The sequence below is a fragment of the Polypterus senegalus genome, chromosome 15 (assembly GCF_016835505.1).
Source record: "Polypterus senegalus isolate Bchr_013 chromosome 15, ASM1683550v1, whole genome shotgun sequence".
In the NCBI taxonomy this organism is placed as follows: Eukaryota; Metazoa; Chordata; class Cladistia; order Polypteriformes; family Polypteridae; genus Polypterus; species Polypterus senegalus.
The window spans coordinates 124115157-124142927 of NC_053168.1; the positions used below are offsets into that span (position 1 = coordinate 124115157).

General features: G+C 37.2%; 1 protein-coding gene across 1 annotated transcript in view; it reads left to right on the plus strand.

The window, feature by feature from the left end:
• The first annotated feature begins 594 nt into the window (after window positions 1-594).
• Window positions 595-27771, plus strand: part of plekhf2 (pleckstrin homology domain containing, family F (with FYVE domain) member 2) — a 37317-nt gene continuing 10140 nt past the window's right edge. The window contains exon 1 of the mRNA XM_039736619.1: window positions 595-811. The gene's annotated coding sequence lies outside the window, so the exon portion shown is untranslated. The remainder of the gene's footprint in view (window positions 812-27771) is intronic.

The window sequence follows — 27771 nt, forward strand, 5'->3', positions numbered from 1 at the left end:
GTCAAAATTTTTGATTTGAATAAAACTATAAGATTGCTATGCAGTTATACATTACTTATATTACGTATAAAATTAAACGTTTTTGTTTAGACCGTGCGTTGTGAAGGGAGTTGTTCTTATCGCCTCAAGTCGTTCATTGCATGAAGTATTTTACTTATGTTTTATTTTTCTTCTTGTTTTTCTTCATAACATTAAGGAAATTTATTTCAACATCCAGTCACGCGGCAAGCCTGAGCGAGAACTTCAAGTTTCCACACCCAGGGATCTGCCAAGCGCCGCTGTTGTTTGGCAGGAAGGGCACATAGTTGTAGCCGCATTCGTTTAACATTATTTAATACATTTAATTTACATATCCACGCCCATTTTAGTAAAAGACCGCGAATTATTTGCATGACCACACCCTCCTCTGTAAAATTCTCTCCAAAATTGCCTGATCTCAACCTCTCTCTCTTCCACCTATCCAATTCCGTAGGAGGCCACCACCGATCTGTTTTTCTTTTTGGCACCGCCCCTCCTCCAAACTTGTTTCGCTCCGCTCCGCCCTCTTGCTCGACTCCGCTTTTTGCTTTGCCTCGTGTCCCACCCACTTCCAGCGTCTTTACGTCGGCGTCCTCGCTTAGAGGAGCCATGTTGTTATTTCGGCAAAGTATAGTAGGGATGAGAAGCGGGCGTTTGACGTGGAGTTAGAAGAGTGTTCATGTTTCCGAGTTTGTGTTTTTTTTCTTTTCTTAACTGAAGGCAGTTTTCAGTACCCTGAAATACAGATGGTAAAGAACAAGTTCCGCTGTTTAACAGAAGGGTAAAGAAAGAGGTAGGTGGTTTTGTAAAAGTGCAGTATTTACGTTTTCTGATGCAGTGGGTTGCTTGAAAGTTCAAGTGAGAGTGAGTAAGTTGGATGTGACATCGGAACGGAGCGTGGGTTGTCCCCAGTTCCGTTTCGATTCTCTTCATTTTAACTTTTAATGCACTTGTAAGTGTTTTTTTTTATCGACGCTATGGGTAGGCAGTGTGGCCTCGGCGCGCCACCCGTCTCAAAAGCAGAAATTCGCCACGTTATTTTGGAATCTGGTGAAAGGGGAAGTGTTCACGAGCTCAGCCTTCGTATTGCTGTGCACGGGCAGGTCTGTTCTTGCATTTCTGAATGTTTGACTTCAGGTTTTTTTAAAAATAAAAATGTAGACTTGCTGCTAATGTTGTATTAAAGTATAGAAAATGCTGCTTTTAATCGACGCGGAGTTTTTCTTTTACGATAAGCAATTGAACACACTAGGCGCTGTCGCCTCTTGGTTTGTTTGTAGGTCCGGAGTGAGTGAGTGAGAGTGTGTGTGTGTGTTATTGAAAAGTTTGTCGAAACGCGCAACCTGGGTGTGAGTTCGTAAGTCGCTTTTGGCCGACCGCTTATATTGTTGCACACGCATGTTAATTATATCAAAGCGCTGTCTTAACTACACCTGATCCCCTGAGGCATGCACATTAAACTGCTGACAGGCACACTTTTGGTGCAGACGCCTTGCTAGTTTATTTGTGTGGGATCTGTAATCGAATGACATTTGAAACTTACTTAAGAAGCAGGGCAGAAAAGTATTATTAACCTTTGGTGATCATTTTAAACTACAGAAGATATGTCATTTCCCAGAAATGGGTTTACCATTCAGGCTGGATTTAGCTGTTATGTAACTCACAATATATATATATATATATATATATATATATATATATATATATATATATATATATATATATATATATATGTGTGTGTGTGTGAGATTTGTCCGGCTTAACGTGGTTGTGCTGATCGAATTTAACGGCATACCTGTCACTCGCCCACTTCTGCTGCACAACGTGGTGACAACCACACAGTGATCTCAGTAATGGGATGTAGACACGTTTTTATATTGCACCTGTCATGGTGAACATTCAAGTATTTAACGTTAACTTTGCAGAAAGCTTCAAAGAGGAAATGCGTGGCAGGTGATTGTTTTATTTTTAAGTATTTTGAACCAACGTTTGCGGGTTTTGGTCGGTTTTGTATCTTACGCATTTAGTAAGTAGTGTCTGTGGTAAGTGTTTGATTCATTTGACTCCAGCAAACTTGTTTCAACAGTTTCCGCACAAGCAGAAGTGATTCTATGAAAATGACCAATTTTAATTTTGATCGCACAAGTACCGTGGTTTCCATTGACAGTATTCAGGTACTGGCAAGTGTTTCTTATGTTGATTTAATTTTATTTATTTCAAAGATGGTTGTCTGTACGTTTGGTTTCAAAATAACATGGGTAATTTCAATAGAGAATAAAAATAGATATACATATATAAAGTAATGAAAAACAGGAAATAAAACAAGAGAGTGGTATAGGTGTATATTGTCTGGCCAAACAGATGTTTCAGCCATGTCTGTGGAAACAATTATTGTGAAGATATATTGATTCTGACCATGTGTAAATTGTAATATATGTTAAAACATCCAATTTTACATGTACTAATTCAATTAAAGTACTTTTTTTTTTCTTCTAGCCCTTTGATATAATGTAGCCTCTATTTACAGTTTGTAAATTTGTCCTGAATTTAATGCTACTCAATATTTGTGACTTCTTTAATAACTAATATAAATAAGCCACAATGGCATCCCTAAAGCCTTAAGATTAGATTACTTTAGATAAATTTCCCCTTGGGATTAATACAGTTTAGATGCATACAGCATTGGAAACATAAAGATACAGGCACACAGTACAAATAATACAATCGATAGTCAAATGAATATTGTGCAGAAACTGAAAAGTAAGCATAGAATATAAGCATTTAGTTTGGAACATTGAGAGGAAGCATTGAATTGCCTGATAGCAGCAGGCAGAAATGATGCCCAGATATGCTACTTAGCACACCATAGTGAAATGAGAAAGTGGCTAAAATTTTCCACTAGGGCACCTTATGGATGGGGTTTTTCAAGATGGCTTCCACTGTTGGTGGCATCCCATTTTCCACAACAGCTTCCAGTATGTCAATGGTTAGCCCTGATAAAGAGCAGGCTTTTCTGATGTTTAAGGCATTATGTGTCTTTTGAATTCAAGTTGCGTCCCTAGGAGACGGCAGCATAAAACAATACACTGGCTTCTTATGGTCTAGTAGAACATTTCAGGCAGCTTGTTCTTTACATCAACATGCATTGGTATACCGTACTCGGGAAGTATAGTGTGCTCTGGTCTGTCTTGGACACTGCCAAACTTTAACATAATAGGGTGCTAAAAAAATAGCCTTTGATTCGCATTGGCAGTGATGAAATTCCTTGTGTGTTGCGTGCTTTAAACCAACATAGTGAGTATGATTCAAATCACAAAATAAGTCAGTGGTACCTTAAATTAATGAATCAGATTTTGTGTGCTAACTCCACAGTCCTGGTTTCAGCTGTACATTTTATTAGAACTTCCTTCTTACATGCCTTTTCCACATTATATTTGATTAATTCAGAAGTGTTTGAGATGCACTGTTGCTTTAATTTTACTGAAGAATCAATGTTCAGTTTATTACTGTCTGTGAATCAGTTTTGTAGACTCTAGTGTTGACTGCATTACAAATAGAGTGGCAAGTACTCTTCCATGTAGGAAAACTAGCATACAGAAACTGCAAACTACTCGAATGTTTTAATTTTATGTAAACGGAAGTTTGATGATGGGGTCAAATTCACTATCAAGTTTAGTTTAGACTTCAATTATGTCGAAAATGTCTTAAAGGTATATTTTTAGTATGGTGTCTGAATGCATGTTTTTGGAAACCTATGTACAGTACAACTGTGATAACTACAGATAAACTGACCTGCCTTTTTCAATCAAGTTACAACCTATTTGTTTTGTTACAGGCTGCAGACCTATTGCTTGTACTTCAGTTTGGTTCTGTACTTATGTCAATATCCTTCAACAATGATTTGACCTACAGTATGTCTACTCAGTTTAGTTATAGGACTGGGCCTATTGATTTGCCAAATTTCTGCTCAAGTAGTTTGAGATTCATAACTTTGTTTAAAAACGGACGTGCATGCACATACTCTTATAATGAAAGTAATTTATAACTGGAGATTGCTGACAGCTTGTTTGCCCAAGTATAACACATGCGGTATTATGAAGAGAAAGAAATGAACACACACATTGACCTGTAAAAGACGACATTGATGGAGGCGTTAAGTGCCCATGTACCAATCTATCTTTGCAGCTTTTTTAGCTCATTTGATCCAAATGTTTAGTTTCAAATTAAATATAGTTTAATTTCACTTCATTCCATATCTTGTTTATTTTACTTCACATTTATTTGTGTACCTAATTAATGTAATGTTCCTGATTGAATATTGTCAATTGCACAGTACAGTTGATTGTATTGTAAAATCTTCCGTTGAGTGATTCCCCGTGTGTATCACTAAAGTGAAATGTACTGTATGGTCAGCTCCATATCAATATTTTTAGTTAAAAATGACAAATTTAAAAATAAGCCATACGGCAAATAACAGAGGTCTCCATACCCATATTAGAGTTTGAACCTTTTTTTTAAAGACCTAAATCAAGACAACTCATGCCCTACTTTTAAAATTTTGTAATGATATTTAAACAAAAGGAGTGGGACTTTTTGAGGGAAAAGCTTTTAGATGTCTTTGTTACTTAAGTTATCACATTCTCTATAGCACTTTGTTCGTATTTTACCATTCCTGCTTCATCTCATATACAAAGATAAGTTGCTTTCACCTGATTTAAACCTGAGGTGATTGTCTGTCTCCAAATAAAATTAGACTTTCTTATAAGATTTCCAGCTGTTTTCTTGGCTCTGTAGTACAAAATATATATACATACATATGGTCCCCAAGGATTAGGATCGTAATATTGGCAGAGATCTGTAGAAGGATATACAAGAATTTTGTGAGGATTACATACATCCCAAAACACAATGAGGGATATCACAGTGAAGCGATGAAAGTATTGAATTTTGCAGCAGCCTCAATGTAGGTATAGAAATGTAACACAGTAGCTGACCAGCCCCTGCATAACATAACCATTGTGTGTGTCCTCCAGAAATATGAGCCATTAGTAGCACCACCAGTTGTATGTAGTAGTCTAATTGTCATTTGTACAAAGTACAGTGAAATGTGTAAGTAAGAATTTCACTGTATTTTGTACAAATGACAGTCATACTATTACTCGGATGATTGATGTCTGCAAATGACCCATTAAGAGCTTGTACCTCAATCTGATCACTTGCACTATGTACAAGAGATCTTCATTCACTATTGGCTGAACTTTTTTAAGTTTCCTGTAAAGGAAGGTATGACAAAATAGTAAAATACGTAGGTTTCATTTATAAAACTGTTGTATGAACTGATTTCATCTTGTATGAAAGTTGATGTATGAACTGGGAAATGAGAGCATCTCTATACATGAATACACTGCAGAGCGTACGTGCAAATGGTGCCACACCCAGATTTTACATGAGATAGTACAACATATAGAAAAAACAGTAACAAACTAAAAATATTGCATTAATGTTTTAAATGCCAAATGTGGGAACTTTATAATGAGAATAACATTAACATATATTTATATAGGCCAGTAGAAATTCAATTCAGAAAGGCTTTTTAGAGCAGGAAGTAGAACTGTTTAATACAACTTAAGTAAAATGTATACTTTTTTTAATGGTGATTTTGATGTGGTTTATGTCTCATTATTTTGTTAGTTAAGTTGTGACATTAGTTTCACCATTGTGGTATTGTTAATAATTAGGGTGTTATTTGAAGAGTAGGCACCAGAGCTGTAGTTGCCTTAGAAGAGGCCATCAGTGGCGTCACATTATGAAGAGAACCTGCTTTCACAAACAGGTTAAGACTTTTTTGCTGATGAGTTATTGGCTGAAAAAGGTCATCCTTATGGATCTCTACTTGCAGTTGCATCCTACCCTCAAGTACTCTACTACACATAATCACATTTTTTCAGTGGCGGTGCAAGTTTTGTCTGTATTCAGCTTTTTGCAGCTTAAACCTTTCAGACAACATGCGTAAAGTTTGGGAATATCTTGGTCTACATTAAGAAGAATCTTACTGACTTCCAAAATTATGTACATTTTGTTTTTTCAGTAACACAATTGCTCAGGGCCAAGTTAAATATTCTTCTGGTCTCTTCCTCCATATTCAGAACCTCCATCTCATTTTAAGAAAGATTTTTCTTCTTGCTTTAATCTTGATGTTCAAATGCCATTTTTGGTAGAGTTCACGATGGATGATTTGTACCTGTTTATATGCCAATTATATTTTACCATACAAGTGTATTTGGTAGCATTCTTTTGGCAGAGACAACATGATTGTTCATGAATTTAAGATAATTTTCCATGCATAAACAAGTTGTGTGATATATTTAGTCACTAGTCAAGCCCCAAGCGCAAAAAAATAATATATATTGATGAATTACAGCATTCTGAACATTTGTCACCTTCTGTATACCCCCCCCTCTCCCGATCTCTACACCGCTCCAGACGTATCTTCCATTGATTGAAACAGTGCTGGAAGACTACTTGCTTGAGGCTCTTCAACAGGCTTGCCGTTTTTTTCACTTCATCCATTGAAGAAAAAATGTTCCCGAAAATCAAAAGTGACCTGAAGGGAACACAAGTAAAAATCACAGAGAGCTAAATCAGGTGATAATGTAGGATGATCAAGGACAGGAATGTTTTTGTCAGTCAAAGACTGCTTTATGGAAAAAGCATTGTGCGCGGGAGCATTGTATGGTTGAAGCGCCCAAACTGACCTGGGCGTTGGGAGTCTTCCACATTTTCTTGTCCTTCCTTGAAATGTTTGTGCCACTCAAAAACTTGTGTGCAAGACAAATTATCACCGGACAATGTTTTTATCATTTCATAAGTTTCTATGGCCATTTTGTTCAGTTTCGTGAGAAATTTGATGGTGAATCGCTGTTCGTTTTTTTTTTTTTTTTCCTCCTGACATTATAGCTGTAACTCGTGTAGTGATTGTTGTACAAATACTGACTGGGCTATCCACAGGGTATACATAGCCGGTCGGCAGTTTGAGAGGGCGCGTAGGAGGAGATATAGTAGTATGATTCACATCCGGCTGACCTCCAGACAGTTTTCCAAGAAAGCCCCAAGCCCAGTCTGATTATTTTTGTCTCGCCTCGTATACCGGAGATTCCTGGAGATTCACAGTGGCTACAGGTTTTCATTCTATTTTCTTAATTAGTGACTCGTTTTTGCTTCTAATTAGCTTCATTTTATTTATTTGCTATTTAAGACTCGGACCCTTTAAATCGGGGCTGTCCTGGACAACTGCAATGGCTTCAGGTTTTTGTTACAGCCCAGTTGCTGCAGGAGAACTCATTCATTGCTGATGACACATTTATTGCTGAAGTGACATTTTTCTGCTTCATTTTAGTTGTCTCGTTTAAGATTTTGAGCCCTTAATAGTCTCAATAAACAGCTATGTTCAATTTTGTAACTGTTCCTTATTAACAATAAGATGCCAATGACAAAGGAACCAGCAGTAGTACATATAGCTTGTCTCCATTTCCACCCGTGTGTATTCATCATTTACTATTTGGTTTAATTATGTACTCAGAAAAAAACTGAAGAGAAAGTGAAAAACTGAAAATGACTCATCCATTTTAGGCTTCAATCACTTAGATGATACATGTATCATTAAAAAGGAGAGAAAAAAATTGATATAAGAATGAACCGACATGGTAGAGTTAAAACACTAACAAGCCATGAAATTAAATGAAATCTGTTATTGGTGAGGATTTTTTTGTTCTTTTTCGCCTTATACAATTTCTCGTATTAGGAATTTGTTAGTTTTCGCATATCCCTTAGGGTCAGAGAGCAGGGTCAGCCATTGTACAGCACCCCTGGAACAATTGAACGTTAAGGGCCTTGCTCAAGGGCCCAGCAGAGTAGGATCTCTTTTGGCAGTGACAGGGATTCGAACCGGCAACCTTCGGGATACCAGTACAGATCATTAGCCTCCGAGCTACCACTCCGCCCTTTTTTTTTGATTAAATAAAATGGTTTCTAACTAAGTGACTGGGTTGGGATAAAAACTGCGTTTCTCCAAGATTGGAGTTGGCCTCCCCTGGACTATACAATTAAATTCAGAGCTGTCTGAAACTGGACTACTATAGTTCAAATTGGAAACAAAAACTGCTAGTTTTTGTTTTCTGTGGTTATACTAACTAGTTGGTTAAAGAAACTTGAATATTTTATGCATAGGAAATTGACAATACATTTTGTTTTTCAGTCTACGAATTAAAAAAGAATTGTTGAGTCCAATGGCCCCCTTTTCCATGGACTTGAAAAGGTGTTGATTTTTTTGCACGAAGATGCTGGCATATGTGGATTCCAAAATATTCTATATTTGTTGCAGTTTAGATGTTGATGTATATGGATTCCGGTGTACTTTCCTATTGATGCAGTTTCTGATGATGAATTTGTACCCTGTGTATCTCATTCCATTTTGCTCACCTAGTATTTTTCTGAAATCTTCCACCAGCTTGTGTTCCCCTATTCTGCGTCACTTTTTTGCTGGTAAGAGTGGAAATCAGTTGAGTTGTCATATTCCTTTCTTAAATCATATCAAAGTGAAATTACTTCTGCTATCCCTCTTTCAATTGTGACATAGTGACAGATACTGGTTCACCCATATTATTGTTCAGGAAAATACTAACTGCTGGCATCAAAACAGCGTAAATGTTGTCATCACAAGCCAGGCCTTTTTTTTTAATCTCATGTTCTAAAAACAACAAGGAAGTATGCTGTTTTTGTAAGTATTGAAAGAGATAATTATTCATGTAGAGGATCTGAAAGAAGTTAAGACTATACAACATTCCATAAAAGTTAAGAGAGAAAATAATACAAATGCACTAATTTGGAAAGAGGCACGCACAATTTCTGTTTGGTTGTTTCAGTGGGCTAAGTTGCTCTAATTATCAGGAGGGTTGAAGCTGCGTCAAGCCACCAGTTTGCTGCCTAGAAAAGGTTGTTCTGCACAAGCCATGACAAAAAAGAAGACAACTTGTGAGTAAAGCCATAAAAAAGCCAACAATTTCTTTGAAAGAGCTTTATAGCTCATTAGCTGGGCCTGAAGTAAATGTGCACCAGTCAGCCATATCAAAGGCCCTGCATAACACTGACCTGTATGGGAGGGTGTGACAAAAGAAGCCATTACTCAATAAAATCATGTGAAAGCGTGTTTAGAGTTTGCTAAAAAAAGGAATTTGAATTACCCTATTGCAATGAGGGCAAAGGGTTCATGGCCAGAGGAGACCAAGATGGAACTTTTTGGCCAGAGTTCAAAGAGATAAGTGAGTATAAAGGTTCATCTTTCAGCAGAACAGTCCTCCTAAGCAGAAGTTACCTTGGAGTCGTTCAGAGGAAAAAAGGGGTGGATATTTTACAATTACCCAATCAAGACCCTTACCTCAAACCAAATAAGAACCTGTAGCACTATTTGAAAACTGCAATGCATAAACAAAAAGAAATTAATTTGGGGAAAATCTGCCTGTGAAACAATGAGCAAAACTGGTACATACTTGCCCCCAAAAGACTTGAGGTTGCAGCAAAATTTGCTCTACAGAGTGTTAAGTGTGTGGATTGAATACTTATGAAAAATCCCATTTCCTGTTTTTTAGATTTTTTTTTTCCCAACAAAGTCACATTGAACAAAACTAAATTGATGTTTAGTTCTGTAAATTAAAAACGTTTTACGGAGTAAAATTTCAGTTTAGGATTTGCTCAGTAACATAGGTCTGAATATTTTTGCACGATGCTGTAACAGTTGATCAAAAACATTTAGTAAAATCCATTCATTCATTATCAGACTCAATCTAGGGAAGGGCCACAGGAGCCAAAGACTGTTCCTCTTGGCAGGACATGCTCATGCCTCCAGCACTGTAGGGTTGAAAATTAACACGTCTGTGGGATGTGAAATTAAATACCCTGAAGTCCACCCAGATATTGTTTGGCCTGAGCTTCAGTCCTAGGTCTGTAAAGCAGCAGTGCTAACACTGTCAAAATGCCATACTGTATTTTTTTTTTTTTTGTATTGCTGTTTGTTAATCATAAACAGTTTTTTGGTTATTTTTATGCAATGAAAGACTAGGTTTGACCTGATATTCTTATATCATTACTACTCCATCATGCTTTCTAATGTACAGAGCAAAAAGTTTAGTTTTTATGACGATTATCAAGTAAAAGTACATACTGTATATAGTCATATTGCAGTATAAGATTGCTATAAGCCAGATGTGTACAGATCACACACAAATGTGTTTTCCTTTAATAAGCTAACTGCATATCAGTTTATAGTATAATTTGTCTCTTAAAATTTCGATTAAAAGGTTATCCTCAATATGTACATGTCACCCCAATGTCATTCTAGTGACTGAAAATAAACTAAGACATTGATCGCTGAATGACAAGCAAGTGTAAGTTATTTTAAAAGTGACTTTGCACCTGGGGACCATACTTTTCACTTCTTTTCTTTGGTTAATATGTTTTCTGTGTGTCTGTCTTATCCTGCTTGCCTGTCCAGTTTTCATATACGAGACGGTACCCAAAAATGAACAGATTTAAAAAAAATATTTTAATAATTTTTATTTGCTGAAACTTAAGTCTCCTTCAAAGCACTCTCCATGTTAATGAATGCACTTGTCCCAACGGTTTTCCAAACTGGTGAAAACATTTTTGGAATTGCTGAAGAGGGCCGTTGTCCAAGGCCTGCAGCGATTTTTCTTTGACTTCTCCATGGTACAAAAATGCTTTACTTTTGAGTTCTTTTTTCGTAGGCGGGAACAAGAAAAAGTCACACGGAGCAAAGATCAGGCGAGGTGGCAAGAACTCCAAGACACACAAGTCAATTCAATACAATACATTACAATACAATTTATTTTTGTATAGCCCAAAATCACACAAGAAGTACCTCAATGGGCTTTAACAGGCCCTGCCTCTTGACAGCCCCCCCAGCCTTGACTCTCTAAAAAGACAAGAAAACTCCAAAAAAAAACCCTTGTAGGGAAAAAAATGGAAGAAACCTTGGGAAAAGCAGTTCAAAGAGACCCCTTTCCAGGTAGGTTGGGCGTGCAGTGGGTGTCAAAAAGAAGGGGGTCAATACAATACACAGAACAGAACAAATCTTCAGTACAGTATAAAATAAAAAATTTAGAAATACAGAGACGAATTTAACAGTAGATGATATCACATAATATGATTTAGATTTGTTTAGAGTCCTGGAGACCTCATCCATCAAGCTGACTCCCCCATTTGGCCATTCCACAGCTGAAATAGCACTAATCCGATGAAAGGACCCCTCTTTCCCACGATTCCTGCGATCCTCCATCAGGGATGACTTTACCTTAGGCAGGCAAACAACTTGGCAGGTGGGCGTGGCATCAAGTGCCACATTTGAGTACCGAGAAGAGAAACAGAATAGGTGAGGGTTAGTATACAAATTCTAACTATCATGTTACTTATGTTTTAGTGCTATTGACTGACAACAGAGATGCAGTCTGTACAGTTAATCAGCAGCTCTAGTCAGGATATGCTAAACTGAAGTAGTGAGTCTTCAGCCGGGATTTAAAAGCTGAGACTGAAGGGGCATCTCTTATTTTAGCAGGCAGACCATCCCACAGTTTAGGGGCCCTGTAACTAAAAGCTCAACCTCCCACTGTTATTTTATTAATCCTTGGAATCATAAGCAGACCGGCATCTTGAGATCTTAATGTGCTCTGGTTTGTAAGTCATGATAAGTTCAGACAAGTAAGCGGACCTTGGCCATTTAAGGCTTTATATGTTAAAAGGAGGATTTTGAAATCTGCCCTAAACTTAACCGGGAGCCAGTGTAAGGATTTAAGAACTGGAGTTATGTGTTCATATTTTCTTGTTCTTGTAATAATTCTTGCAGCAGCATTTTGGATTAACTGGAGGCTGTATAAAGAACAGTTTGAACAGCCAGTGAACACCACATTGCAGTAGTCAATCCTACTAGAAATAAATGCATGAATTAATTTCTCAGAATCCTGTTTATTTAGAAAGTGCCTTAATTTCCTAACATTTTTAAGATGGAAGAAACATGATTTGGACACTTTGTAATATGCTTTAAATGACATGCTAGAGTCAAAGATAACTCCTAGATTGCGGGCTGATTCAGTAAAATTAATTGGGATTCCAACTGAGTTAAATGATGACAAAATATTGTGATCAGCGTCATTCCCTCCAACAATTAACATCTCTGTTTTATCTGTATTTAAAGACAAGTAGTTCTCATTCATCCACTCCTTTAATTCACTAACACAACTAATTAAAGACAACATCGGAGAAACTTCATTTGATTTAAATGAAAGGTATAACTGGGTGTCATCTGCATACAGTGAAAATTAACATTATGTTTCCTAATGAGAGATCCCAGTGGAAGCATATAAAGTGAGAATAGTAAAGGTCCAAATACTGAGCCCTGCGGTACACCATATTGAACTTCTGTGTATAATGATGGAGTACTGTCAGCACATTTCTGTACATACTGGAATCGATTTGATAAATAAGAACTAAACCAAGCGAGCACAGTGCCTGTAAGCCCAATATATTTTTTTAGACTGTGCAGTAGTATAGAATGGTCAATGGTGTCAAATGCTGCACTTAAGTCTAACAACATAATTACAGTGGAGTTTCCTTCATCAGAGGATATCAGAATGTCATTTACAACCCGTGTTAGTGCGTTTCTGTACTATGACCAGTCGAAACCAGACTGGAATTTCTCAAATAAATTGTAATGCGTAAGGTGTGACTGAAGCTGATGGCGACTACTTTTCTAGTATTTTAGAGAAAGGTAAATTTGAAATAGGCCTATAATTATTTAGTATGTGTGGGTCTAGGTCTGACTTTTTAAGTAATGGTTTAATGCCCGGCACTTTTAGTGCTTCAATAATGAACTATTGATAATGGTTAGAAAAGGCGCTGCAAGAACATCCATTGAACTTTTTACTAGTTTTGTTGGCACTGGATCTAGGGAACAAGTAGTGGGCTTCATTTTAGAAATTAAAGTTAAGACTTCCTGCTCAGTTACAGGATTAAAATTACTAAAGTGCTGAATGCAATGTGAGGCAGGGTCTGCTAAGCTAGTATGTGGTTTGTATTGTGATGCTGAAATCTGGGATCTTATATTTTTAATTTTCTCATTGAAGAAGTTCATAAAGTCTGTACTGCTAATATCTGTTGGTATTTTGCACTGTTGATCTGAATTCCCATTTGTTAATTTAGCCACTGTTCTAAACAGTACCGAGGATTTTTATTATTGCTATCTATTATTGTAGAATAGTATTCTGAGCGAGCTTTAAAGAGAGCTTTTTTATATTTATTAACACTCTCTGTCCATGCAATTTGAAAGACATGTAGCTTTGTTGTTCTCCTTCTGTGCTCCAGTTTTCAACACTCTAATTTAAGAGCACGAGTGTTTTCATTAAACCAGGGAGAGTTTCTATGTGTTTTGATGACTTTTGTTTTAAGTGGAGCCACTGTGTCCAGAGCATCTCTCAAGGTCACATTATAATGTGATGTTAGCTGATCTAAATTGTTTTCCATGTTTACATTTGATGTTAACTGATCTAAATGGTTTTCCACAATTACACTCGACTTACTCAAAGTATCTATAAATTTTGAAGCAGAATTACAATCTAGATGTCACACTGTCTTTGTTTTAATCTGTGAGTGCGTTGGCAAGGGCAGGACTAAATCAAATGTAATTAAGTAGTGATCGGAAATAACTAATTTAATGGAGTAATATGAAATTTAAATTTAAAGTTATAATTAAATCTAATGTGTGGTTATGATTATAAGTTGGACCTTTGACATTCTGACAAAATCCTACTGAATTTACCAAATAAGTAAAACATTTGCTAAAAGTGTCAGTTTCCACATCAATGTGTACATTAAAATCTCCTATCATTGCTATGTGATCATAATTTATAGCCAAATCAGATAAACGTTTGCTAAATTCAGTCATGAACAATGAATATGGCCCTGATGGTCTGTAGACTCGCACTATAAATGTGTTGGAATCTGTTTTAAAGATTCAGATTCAGAAATCTCTTCAATAGTCTGACAGTGAACTTCGTAAATTGCATTGTGAACTTCTTCGAGATTTTCATCATTCCTAATTGTGGAAGGACGGCCAGATCTCGGTTGGCCTTCAAGTGACATTTCACCTCGCTTGAAATGCGAAAACCACTCGTAGACCTGCATTTTACTTAAAGCTTCATCTTTAAAAGCAGTTTCAAGCATCACTACAGTTTCCCTAAGAAAAAACAATTTTAACGCAAACGTGTTCTTTATGATCACCCATTACAAAAATCGCAGAACACGTTTAATTAATTAAATTAAATTTAACCAAGAGAAACCGACATGGAATGTCCCTTGGCAGACTGCTACGGAATACTGTAAGCATGCTACACCTAGCAGCAAAATTCGCTTCCAAGTCTAGAGTGAGCGCCAGGTACAGATTCCTGTTATTTTGTGGGTACCCCCTTGTATGTGGCCTCACATTTTTAAGTATTTGTGAAAGATTGGAGTCTCTTCTGAGAAGATGAAATTAGATTTCAAACAAGTGCATCCATTGAAAAGCCTGTTGCAGTATTGGTGTGATTTCTTCCCACTGGTGTTGGCTTTGATTACTTAATCAGTATTTTTGGAGTAAGAAAGCCCATCAGTAAGCCAATGTGTTTTATGAAGTGTGTTGTGCCCCCTGATCAGCCCCCTAGTAGGGCTGCACAATTAATTGTATATATTAATTATGATGATGATTACAGCTTTCGCAGTACACTAATCACGATAAGTGTCAATTACTGCATTCCATTTAGTTCTGTCGGGCAGTTACAAACATCTCTACAAACATTCAATAAGCAAAAGTGTGTTTGCGGATTGGAAGCATTGATATCATTTGAATAATTACTATCTACTGTTCTGAATGCATTTTTTGGAGTCTGATCCCTTAACAATACTTTTAAAAATGTTTTTTTTTCTAAATTTTACAGCAGCTATCTCCAGGAAAAAAAAGTAATGTTCACCTGACACCTTAAGTTTAGTGCCCAAGTGAAGAAAATGATGTGTTTGTTTTCATAACAAATGATGCTCATCTAAAATACATGCACAGCAAACAAACATTTATGTAACTCTCTAAAATTTAACCTCTTAATTCATAATGGTGAGTGCATGAAAAATAAGCCACCAGTACCAAGTCCCAGTAACGTTAGGACAGCAAAACTGATAATATTTACACGTCCAGCAAAAGTAAATTCAAATAAAATAAGCCATTGTGTGTAATTTATCAAAAGACAAGGCTCTGATTATAACTGCATGCAAAAGGTTTAAAAAATAAAAAAGAGATAAACACTCGAGGCAACAGAAAACATCTTCCCCTCCCGCGACTAATTTTTCAAAGTTGTTGCCTTTACTAAATTTCAGATAGAAATGTCTCTGAAACAAGTTCTGCTTTATACAACAAAACTTTGTGGTTAAACATGCGTGACTGTAACATTTCTTTGTATTGACAAGGAATTTATACTGAAAAGCAGAAGCTTACTATGCTGCTGTTTTAAAATGAGGAGAACTGGGACACCACTAACTGCTCAAGGACTGAGTCTGGGCCGGTCACCAGTGCTTTAGCAGCAGCATTGACCAAGGTGCTACCACCTAAGTATTTCTTCTGCTTGTTGCATATTAATACATTTAATGTGTTTACATACCTGTATAATAGAACTATCAGTTTGTGTTTATATTCATTTGTTAATCTTCCATTACTGCTATTTTAAGATGTACATACATTTTTACATGCGCCTGCATCTTTTATTTTCTTAATAGACAGATATAATATAATAAAAATTTAACATTCTTATGTTTAATGTTTTTCCGCATTTTTACATTTTAAGTGGTATGTGATGGTGATGACTTTTTTTTTTTCTTTTTTTTTTTTTAAAGTAGCATTTGTTTTGGGGGGAGAAAAAGGAATGTTGATGTTAGAAATAATTATGAAATAAAAAAAGTATATTTGATTTGCAAAACAGTGACAGATTTTTAAAACATGCTTTATCTTTATTGTAAAAAATAAAGTGTATTAAATACTAAATTTAACAGTTTGACATTAGTACATTTGAAGTGGTTGCCTGCAAAATGTTCTACTGTACAGTATGTTTATAGAGTACAGTACATGCAATTGGTAAGACAAAATGCACATTTCACTGTAGTGCTATTAATTGAAAGAATATCAAAAGCAATCATTATCAATTATAATATTGCACGAAGGTCAAAATTCCTGTTTCTGTTTGTGGATTGCTAAGCAAGTAAAGATCACCTGATTTCCAAACAGCAGAATGTTAAAAATGACACATTTCTTTTATTTGTTAAGCACAAATATATTATTTCCGTCATTAGCCGCTTTTAAAATAATAATAAAGAAAAAGCCCTGAAGCAAAGGTTTGGGCACCTGCATTGTTAATATTTGGTAACACCCCCCTTGCCAAGTATTACAGCTTGTAAATGCTTTTTGTTTCCAGCTAGGAGACTTTCAGTCTTTTTTGGCTTCTAGTTTTGTGAGATTCTTGGGCTGTTTCGCATGCACTGCTCTTTTGAGCTCAATCCACAGATATTCGATGATGTTTATGTCAGGGTGCTGTGAGGGCCATTCTATAACCGTCAGATTGCACCTCTTGAGGTGGTCCATTGTGGATTTTTGAGGTGTATTTCGGATCATTATCTTGTTGTAGAAGACATCTTTACCTTCAGCTTTTTTACAGACGGTGTGATGCTTCCTTCCAGAGTTTTCTGGTATATAATTAAATATGTTCTTTCCTATACCAGTGAAATGTTCCCTGTGCCACCGGCTGCAAAACAAGCTCAAAGTATGGTCATGCTTAACAGTTGGAGAGGTGAATTCTGGTCTGTCTTTCTCCAAACATACCCTTGCACATTTCTGCAAAAAAAAGTTATATTTTGACTTCCATTAGTCCACAGGACTTGTTCCAAAATGCATTAGACTTAAATGCATATTTGCAGACTTCTGATACTGAATTTTGTGGTGAGGATGCAATAAATGTTTTCTTCTGATGACTCTTCTATGAAGGACAAAGGTCATATTTGTGCCAGTGTTGCACCACCAATCCAGACTTAGCTAAAACTTTCCAGCAATCCTACGAGCACCTCTCTCAGGAAAGTTTTCTTGGTCCTCCAGACCTCAACTTCATCTCCATCATTCCTGTTGACTGCCATTTCTTAATTACATTACTAACTTGAGTAAACGGCTACCCAAAAATGCTTTGCTTTCTTTTTGTAGCCTTCTCCTGCTTGTGGGAATCAGTTATTCTTTTCTTTTTTATAAAGACAATAGTTGCTGATTGTTGGTACAAAGTTTGAGGACCTAACTAGCTAATTTAAGGTCTGGCACATTGACATTGACAAAAAGCTATCTTGAGACCTCACATTTGTTGCAGTGCCAGCTCATTTGCATGGTGCTCCTTCCCTTTTATTTTTTTTACTATGCAATTGTTTAAAACAAAAATACACTTTTTGCTTGAAATGCTGAAAAGATTGTATCATCTTCAACAATGGGTCTTTTGGAAATCAGTACATCTTCTACTTACTTAACTATTCACAATAACGGAAATTTTCACCAGGGTGCCCAGACCTTTGCATGCCACTGTATCATCACTCTTGCACGAGGAAGTGAATTTTTGAAATTGTGGATGGCAGTGAAAGGAAATAAGGATTTTATCAGTGTAGAGGTGGAATTGGTGGGTTACATTTCCCCATCACTGCCCTAAAAGGGTTTGACATGGATCATTATAACCAAAAGGGATATTGCTTAATTGTATTCCAAGCGACAGCTCATCATTTTCTGTATTGATAAATTTGCTATTTGGTAGGAGTTCAAGGCGGACATATGCAGCTTAGGAAGAAAAATATTTTAAATGCTGTAAAACGGAGCTTTGGTGAGAGTGTCTAAAGCAAGCGTCATTTATTAACATAAATAAGGTTTAACAGATGTGGTGCATTGTGCCTGTCTTGCTTATATTTTGTGCTCTTTCCAGATGCAAAGCGCTAGTAGTTTATAGTTTGTAACACACGTTCCCCTTGAGATTAAGAAAGTTTATCTAATCTAATCTGATTAGGCTCTTTCCCACTATAGGAACTTTTCTCAGGAACCAGAGACTTTTTAGAATCTCTGGAACTGCATGCTAATAGTGTGGTGTGTAGACTATTACAGTTGATTTATGTACTTTAAAACCATTTGGGAGAACACTAAATATCGCTGTTAATGGATTTGAATTGATTGTAACACTAAATCAGTTTAAGGAGCATGTAAAGATTTTGGTCAGAAATTATGTTAATATAGTGCATGTCAACTAGTGATGCTAGAGCAGACTCAACTGGAAGAATCCCAACCCAACTTCTATAACTCAGTGAGTAAGCAATGTTCTATATTATCTCAATTTAGTAAGCAAAAATGAAATTCTCACTTTTGTAAAATATAGCAAGAATTCATTAATATTTTGAGAATAATCATGCTGGGCTTGTGATTGACTGTCTGTCATTTAACTGTTTTATTATTTCTTAAGAAAATAAAGAAGAATTTTGTTTTTTTCTTGTTTCATTTTGCCAGAGTGTCTCTTTAATGGGTGGAGGTTGAATCTTTTTTTGTTTTTGTCTTTTTTCCTGTTGCTGTTTTTTCCTTGTGTTCTTATTTTTTGCTTTGCTCATATTATAATTGATTAAAAGTAAATGCGTGTATCTGGTATGTTATAATAAGTTTGAATCTATTGAATTCCACTGTAATGTTCTTCATGGCGACCAATTCGGCCATCTGTGCTTTTCTGTATTAGGTGAGGTAGTATTGTACGTTGTTATAGTGAATGGCAATTAACGATGGGGTATTGTCATTGCTAAATTGCAAGGTAAAAGGAGTAACATAGCAGCAATGTTGGGTTACTCTGTTAAAATGGTGAAGCTGTACTGCTGGTAATAACATTGTCAATCAGCGATGTTAAAAGGAACAGTTGCTCAAACTGAGAACATGTCAAAGTTGTTAAAGCGAGCACTAAGGGCAAGATAGCATAGCAAGACTGCAACATGGGTTTAGGACAGGTGTAGAGTGAGAATCACATGGTCTTTCCTTCTTAGCAGAAAATGGGTAAAAGTGTGAGAGGATACATATAGACATTGGGCAGGCAGTAACAGTCATTGAACAATCAAAGCACGATTTTATTCTACCCTTCTTGTCTCCTTTCATGCACCCAGAATGACAGCAGTAAGCTAGTGGCTTTGACAAAAGCTGTAACAGACAAACCAGTACAGAACATCCTCTGCATCTCTTTGTCTTGTCTCAGTGATGTGCAGCATTTGGGATCTTCTGTGGATTCTCATTATCCATAGAAACACATAAAGGTCTCAAAATTCTGGTGCACCCACCACATTAACTCCCAAATCAGAAGAAGTTATAGTCACATGTGGTTCAAATCATCAGCAAAGTATGTCTCTCGGCATTGTTAATCAGTTGGCGATTGCCAATTATTTCATCCATCACTATTAGGCGCCAACTGTTTTGTTTATTAAATGAACAATACATCTTAAAGTAATCTTTACAAGGAGAATTTTCCAGTACACATTTAAAATTATCATGTAATTGATGAGGTTAGTCAGTTTAAATTCCTTAACATAATAAACTGCTTAATGGTTTAACATCACTAATACATTTTAATTGGTTTGTAGTTACAGGAGTCCATTAATGTTGATTAGTTTCCATTTTATACATGTGCACACACAAATAATTCAATAATTAAGCATTATGTTGGAAAATAACTCGGTCCCAAAAATTTGATTTTTTTTTTTTTGCCAATTTAGTCATTTCTCGTACTCTACCAAAGAAAAACCCCTAATCAAACCCTAATGTCAACTTTTAATCAGCCTGTTTTTGCCTTTTTCCAATACAAGTTATTAATAAATTATCAGCACTTCTGCAGGATGAATTATTTACTGCTGTGTTTGACACATTGCCTTTACTAACAGATTGAATGCTCATTCCTTTTTTGTTGAGTTTTAAATGCAATATTTACTGCAGTTCATAGAATAAAACACTCAGTGCAGGATATGGTGTCAGTCTGCGCACATGTTGAGTAAGCAGCAGGAAGTTGGCTTTTGTGTTAATTGGATGTTTCTCTTAAAACATAGATCCACTATAGCTCCCTTTGACTACTAAAAATAAGTGTCGGAAATTATACTTAACTTGATGCTTATTGAGTGAACTACCAAAAGCAAAACACACTTTAAAAAAAGATTTAAACAAAAGGCAAGTTTTATAATGAGGCATAATGGCTAGAGTGCATTCTTTCAAAACATTTTATAGCAAAATTGAACATGATTAGGAAAGTGTTGTACTTTGCTTTTCTCTTGTGTAAATAGGCATATGAATTTGTATGTTAATGACTGGTTTGTATTATGTTCACATATTCTGTCCAAAGCTGAGGACAGGAACTCTAGTGTTTAGATGACTGTATCTACTTTGAAGCAGGGGGCTACATTTTACATTTTAAATGGATAGCCCTCATGGGCACTGCCCCTCCTGGGTGAAGGCAAGAGATGAGAATGCCTAACGGAGATTATGTGAGCAGGGTCTCCTGGCAGGTTGTGAAGCAGCACAACAGTGTACCTGATCCTTTCTATACAGAAAGTTATTTTTATTCAGTTATTAAATTAAGACCTTCAGCTTAAGAGAGACAATATTATGGTTTGAAAAGGACTCTTGACACTGAAAGAAAAGGTATCGTCGCTAAAATGTGTTTATTTTTTTTTTCTAATGGCTTCCCAGGCTATTAAATGGGAACAGTCACATTTTTCTGTTTTTTTTCCCCATCATGTTAGCACTTTGTAAAACATTGCAATGTGAAAAGGTGCAGTTGTTTTCACCAGAAACTGAATTGCCGATGTATTAATCTAGCAAAAGAAGTTAAAATCCCAAGGCCCCCCAGATGAAAGTGTACTTTTTTTCACTATTAAAGGAAAAACATGATTGATCCTCTTTTGAAATAGCAGTCACAAATTTCCAAAATCCATCGCAATGTTGTTAAAGACATAATTCAGCATTATGAACTTAATGGAGAAGTGCATCATTGCAGCGGCTTAGTAAATTGTAATAATTTGTTAATGTGCTTTTTTGGTCCTTACAAAATAGTTACGATATGACAGGCATTGCATTTTTATGGCCAGTGTACATGAGGCATTTCTTTTGTAAGTGTGGGTTACTAGAAGAGCCTGGTATAGTTTAGACTAAAAATAACAATTCATTTTGTATTGTGCTTTGTTGGCTAAATTTAAATAAAGGTGAGACCCTTCTATAAGCTGAGGCATCACAAGCAAGGTGAACATCAGCTGCTTCATCAGTGTGGCATCTTCCTGGTGATCAGACCTGCAAGTAAACACTTCACTGCACTCTGTACCCTTTACACCTAACAAACTGAAGCTAATGTAACTATGTTAATTTGCATACCCTGTGAACGCCACCCGGGCACAGACAGGCGGACATCTTGTTTAAAACACCACCACACGTTTATTTACAATATTTACACAATAATAATGGTCACAAAGACCCAGTCACGTGCACAAACCCCAAATAGTCCTCAAACTCCTGGCCACAATGCCTTTCTTCGGGCGCCTCCACACTCCTCTTGCTTCGTCCTACTTCCACCCGACTCCAGCCTCGAATGAAGGGAGACGGCCCCTTTTATACAGGACCCGGATGAGCCCCAGGTGTTCCCGGCATTCCTCCTCTAGCCACGCCCCAGCGTGGCGGAAGTGCCGGCTGTTCTCCCGGCAGCTCTCCGGGTATCCTCCAAAGTCTTCCCCCCAGCACTTCCTGGTGTGGCGGGAGTGCTGGGGAAACAAGTCCCCAAGGCATTGGGCGCCTCCTGGCGGTGACCACGGGCCCCTACAGAGAAGGGCTTCCATGCCCTTGACCCGTGGCCCCCAAAGCAACCCGGAAGGCAAACCCCACGTGATCCAGGCAGGGCTCTGACCCTCTTCCGGTCCCTCCTGGCGTCCCGGCCGGGTCATGGCCCCTGGCATCCCTGACAACCCATAGTAACATGCATCTTTGAAGACTATTTAGACCCATTTATTGTAGAATTACATGCCACGCAACATGTTCTCTTTCCTTAATGCATTAAGGTTAGATATTTTCCATCAGTCCATGAATTTTCTGAACTGTTTATTCTATTGTTGGTCACTGGATCACAGTGCCTATCATAGCTGTGTCAGACATAACGTAGGAAACGGGGCACAGTTAGTTCTGCACACTTGTTTATTTTTGGACTATTTAGAGTTGTCAGCTTTCCTAAAGTGCCCATATTTGGGCAGTGGATACAAACTAATTGCTTGGACAAAACTTGGAGTGTGCAAATATAATGTGTGCACTCAGAACTTTTGGAGGCCAGGGTTTGTAGTTGAACACAGATTCCTGGAGCTGTGATTCTTCTGGGATTTTGATTTATTTACAGTTTAAATACAGACCCTAACTCAATGTTGGTTTGTTTTGTGTTATATTGCGAGTTGAATATTTGTGAAGTAAAAATTAAGTTCAGGTTTTAGAACTCTGCAAATATTATTACAGTTCAGTGTTGTCTGATTGTAATTTAATTTATTAAAGAAAAAGCAACAGCCAATAATCACATGCCTAAGAATGGTGTTTTGCTTCATCTTGTGCTAATTTGGACATTGTATTCCTTCAGACATGCTATATAGTGTCACCCTTTTGTTTTTGATTTGTGAGCTTGTTTGTCATTAGTGAAAACTCCTTCCTTCCCAAAGAATTCTTGGAATGTTTCCTGTCACCAAACCGAATCGACAGTCAAATATTTTGCTTCCGCATCCTGAAAGTATGGTTCTGATATATATTGGGACATTTTAGAAGCATCCAACACAGCAAGCAAAACAGAAGCTGGTTTAAATCCCATCAAAAATGATATATGATTAACTTACATCTTTATAATGGTTTAAAATCCAGGTTTTCAAACTTAATGATGCTTACTCATAGATACTTAAGCTAGAAGGCAGTTTTACACAGATCTTAGTAGAGTTTTTTCTGTGTTGGAAGCATTCCCGGCTGCCTCATCCTAACCTGCAGCTGTGTTGGCACATTGTCTTCAACAGTAAATTTGTAATTAAAAGTAATGGTTTAGATGAGTTCTATCATGTTTTAGGCAACAACTTGAAAGGGGTGGTTGGTGGTTGTTAAACACCTGGATTAGTTTAGTCCTAAATTGTTTCTTGACCAACTTCCACTAAGTACCTTGGTCTGTAAAGAATTAAGTCTAAATTTATCAAGTGTCCATCTGCTGCTTTTGTCAAACCACCGCTCACATTGTAGCTAATCTTCATGTGCTCCACTTTAACATTTTGTTTTGTAGCATATGTTTGCACTTCTTAATAATTGCTCAAACTTATTTTTTGGTCGGTTGTTTTGAATATAAAGCCAGCAATTGCCGATCACTACAGTACATACACAGTACATTTCCATTGTTTAATTTGTGAAGCAAGTAAAATGTCACAGTGCCTGAGTTTAAGTAAAAGAGAGACTAACAATGACGTTATTGTCTGGCCTCTGGCTGCATGGAGAAATATCACTGGGAAAAACAAATATTTATTGCTTTCATTTAAAAACTTTTTGCCTAGATTTCTCAGATGCACTGAATAATTTAACAGTGTGCCCTTTCCAGTTTTGCTTTGAATTTAGTGTGCATTAGCAATCCAGAATCTCGGTGAAAGTGCATCTTTACGTACTAGAGTAATTGGCACATAATGATTTAGGAGTTCTTGACAAGAAAATAGTTTAAGTGTGTGTACACATGGAGAGTTCCAAGCTTATTCAAGTTAGTCATTTATGCATAGTATAACACAAATCTTCCTTTTGTGTCTCCACAGATTAGTTACATTAGTACAATACCAGCAAAGAGTAGACACACAAACAAAACTACGTTCATCAGTACTGTATATGGAAAATTCCACGAACATACGTGTGTGTGTTTATGTATGTGTGTGTGTGTATATAATCGGTAACTAGTAATCCACAAAGGGAGAAAATGAATCCCATATCTTAAAGTATTTTTTTTATTCTTGACTTTCGACAACCTACCAGGTGTCATCATCAGAGGAAAATGATTAGACACACAGGAATTAAAGGAAGAAGTGTACTGGTGCTGATATTTAAAAATAAGGGGCACGTGCAGGACTGCAGTAACTACAGGGGAATAAAATTGATGAGACACAGCATGAAGTAATGGGAAAGAGTAGTGGAAGCTACGTTAAGAAGTGACGTGATGATTAGTGAGCAGCAGTATGGTTTCATGCCAAGAAACAGCACAACAGATGCGATGTTTGCTCTGAGGATGTTGATGGGGAAGTTTAGAGAAGGCCAGAAGGAGTTGATTTGCGTCTTTGTGGACCTGGAGAAAGCATATGACAGGGTGCCTCGAGAGGAGCTGTGGTATTGCATGAGGAAGTCGGGAGTGGCAGAGAAGTACGGAAGAGTTGTACAGGATATGTACGAGGGAAGAGTGACTGTGGTGAGGTCTGTGGTAGGAGTGACGGATACATTCAAGGTGGAGGTGGGATTACATCAGGGATCGGCTCTGAGCCCTTTCTTATTTACAAAGGTGATGGACAAGTTGACAGACGAGATTAGACAGGAGTCACCGTGGACTATGATGTTTGATGATGACATTCTGATCTGTAGCGATAGTAGGGAGCAGGTTGAGGAGACCCTGGAGAGGTTGAGATATGCTCTAGAGAGGAGAGGAATGAAGGTCAGTAGGATTAAGACAGAATACATGTGTGTGAATGAGAGGGAGGTCAGTGGAATGGTGAGGATGAGGGAGTAGAGCTGGCGAAGGTGGATGAGTTTAAATACTTGGGATCAACAGTACAGAGTAATCGGGATTGTGGAAGAGCGGTAATGAAGAGAGTGCAGGCCTACAGGATGGTAGTGAGACCAGCTATGTTATATGGGTTGGAGATAGTGGCACTGACCAAAAAGCAGGAGACAAGAGTTAAAGATGCTAAGATTTGCATTGGGTGTGATGAAGATGGATAGGATTAGAAAGGATTAATTGGATGGCTGGGAGGCAAAATCAGAGAGGTGAGATTGTGTTGGTTTGGACATGTGCAGAGGAGAGATGCTGGGTATATTGGGTGAAGGATGCTAAGGATAGAGCTGCCAGGGAAGAGGTAAAGAGGAAGGCCTAAGCAAAGGTTTATGGACGTAGTGAGAGAGGACATGCAGGTGATGGGTGTAACAGAACAAGATGCAGAGGACAGAAAGATATGGAAGAAGATGATCCGCTGTGGCGACCCCGAACGGGAGCAGCTGAAAGAAGAAAATATATCAAATGAGGTGGTGAAGGTGAATCAATAAGGTGGGGTTTAGGCGGTGTTGGTCATAGTCTTTTATTATTATTTAGGTGTTCTTCTTTTTAAGCCTGCATATGCTGGGTTTCATGTCCAAATGTCCGTTAATAGCGTTTTCATTTGATAGGCATGATTTAGCCAGCTCTCTGGCACTTTTGTTATTAGCCCTGAATTTTACTTGCACCGTTTCCCGGTTAAATGTGTGTCTGGTTGGACTTGTATGTGTGTATATCACAGATCGTCTGTCCTTCCATTTGACAGCGTTGCAATGCTCTTGTATGCATGTGTTGCAAGGACACACACCATTATTTGATTGGCTCTTCAGTGACATTGCAACCAGAGAATAGCTCATACATCTCAGTCTACTAGCACAAATTACTAATACATGTTTAGTAATACATTGACAGCATGTAGTTATGTACGTCTTGAAAAGAAGACAGCCGGTTGCCAATAATATTCTCTGCTGCCTTCACTACCTTCTGCAGTGCCTTATCTTCTTGAGCTAAGCAGGTGTCATACCAGGATGTTGGCCAGCCGGTAATGATGATGTACTCCAGTGCACACCTGTGCAGGTTAATTGGGACAGGTAGAGGGTTCCAAACTTTGCTTAGAAGTTTTAAGGAACTAGAGGCATTAGCGAGTTGCCTTTAACACCTGGGATATGTTCTGCGTACATTCCAAGAAAGTTTAAGGTAGCGTACCACCTTGACCTCCTACCTGCCATTGAACCATATTTTATTCTTTGTTAATTAGTATTGCATAATTTTTATATTTTTTTTCTTCTTTCTTTCTTCCTCTTGTAAAGCACTTTGAGCCACATCATTTGTATGAAAATATGCTATATAAATAAATGTTGTTGTTGACCGCATCCCAATCAGTTCAGATGGGTGTATGGCCTGCTTTTGCTTTGTGAAGCCTGTGAACAGCCCCTTGGTTTTCTGTTAGTAAGGGTGTGACTGGATGTTGTCCTAGCACCATTGTGTCGGCAAGTAAGCATCTTTTCTGTAAGCTGTCTTGTCATTGTTGGTGATCAGCGTTTTGATGAAGATATCACCCAGTTAGATTTAATGGATAAGTTGAAGCAGTGTCTGGCCATACAGTCCTAGATGAACTAGGAGTATTAAAGTGGGGCTCAGTGGTGGCATGCTAATGATATTTATGACAAATGTTACTTATATTTTGTGCCCAGCAAAAAAATAATCCCTCAGGGTTTTCCACAATAACATCATAAAGATTGCAAAGCATTGTTGCTGTTGGTTTGCAGAAGAATGTAAACAGAAACCAGAAAAACAGTGGAGAGCTCCCTTGGAAAGTTAAATATGTGACAGTAGTTCATTAAATATCTCTGAAAGCTGTTCAACTTATCTAAAGTAATATTTGTGCACCATGTGTTGTACCATCTTGGCTGAGGTACCACCAGTGTAGTAGTATTTTACCAATCTGGAGTGAGTTTCGCCAAAGACATTGTAAAGCTACCCTACGAGTGTTTCTAAAACCCTCTGTAAGTAAAGTAGCACTTTAAATCTATTATAAGATAAGTGGTCTCTGACCAGGTTGTTAAATTGCCAAGTGCTACTTACTCTGGATATATCATGCCCCAACCATATTGATAGACTGCATCTGACAGCCAATTAAAAATACTGCATTGTTTTATTAATATCTAACTTTTCCCATGTGCAAACACCCTTCACAAAATTTAAAACAATAACGAGAAACTGAAGCACACAAAGATGTAAATGACACTGAATACAAACTGAAATTAGACGCTAATATCAAATGAGTACACGAAACATACATTTGTGAATTAGCACAAGAAACCATCTGAAAAATCGGAATTCTAATATTTATATTTGAATAGTTGATATACTTTTCATGATGAAATACAGTAATGTGTTTGTAGGATTTTATAGATAAATTGCTATTTTTTTTAACAAGTTTGTAATTTGATAATATCTCCATGTTCTTTTAAAAGTGTTTAAAAATCTGTGTCCTAAGGTTAATGCTAGCTAGTAACCGAGAGATTTTTCTGTATTGCTACTGGTTAGGGATGGAAAAGTGGAGGAAGCAAATTTGGGGGAGAGTACAGCTGCAATAAAGAAAACCTACCTGGAAGAATATCCATGAGAATCTGTGACTGTGTATTCGAGCAGCACCTCACAAATCCAGTGCACATTAGTCCAGTGAGGTTATTGGGTTGTAGTTGAGGTCCATTCACACTTGCAGCCCCTTGAAGCCTAGTCACACTTGCCATAAAAGTTCTCTGTTGAATATTCCAATTGTCAAAAACCTATTTATATATTGTGCCAA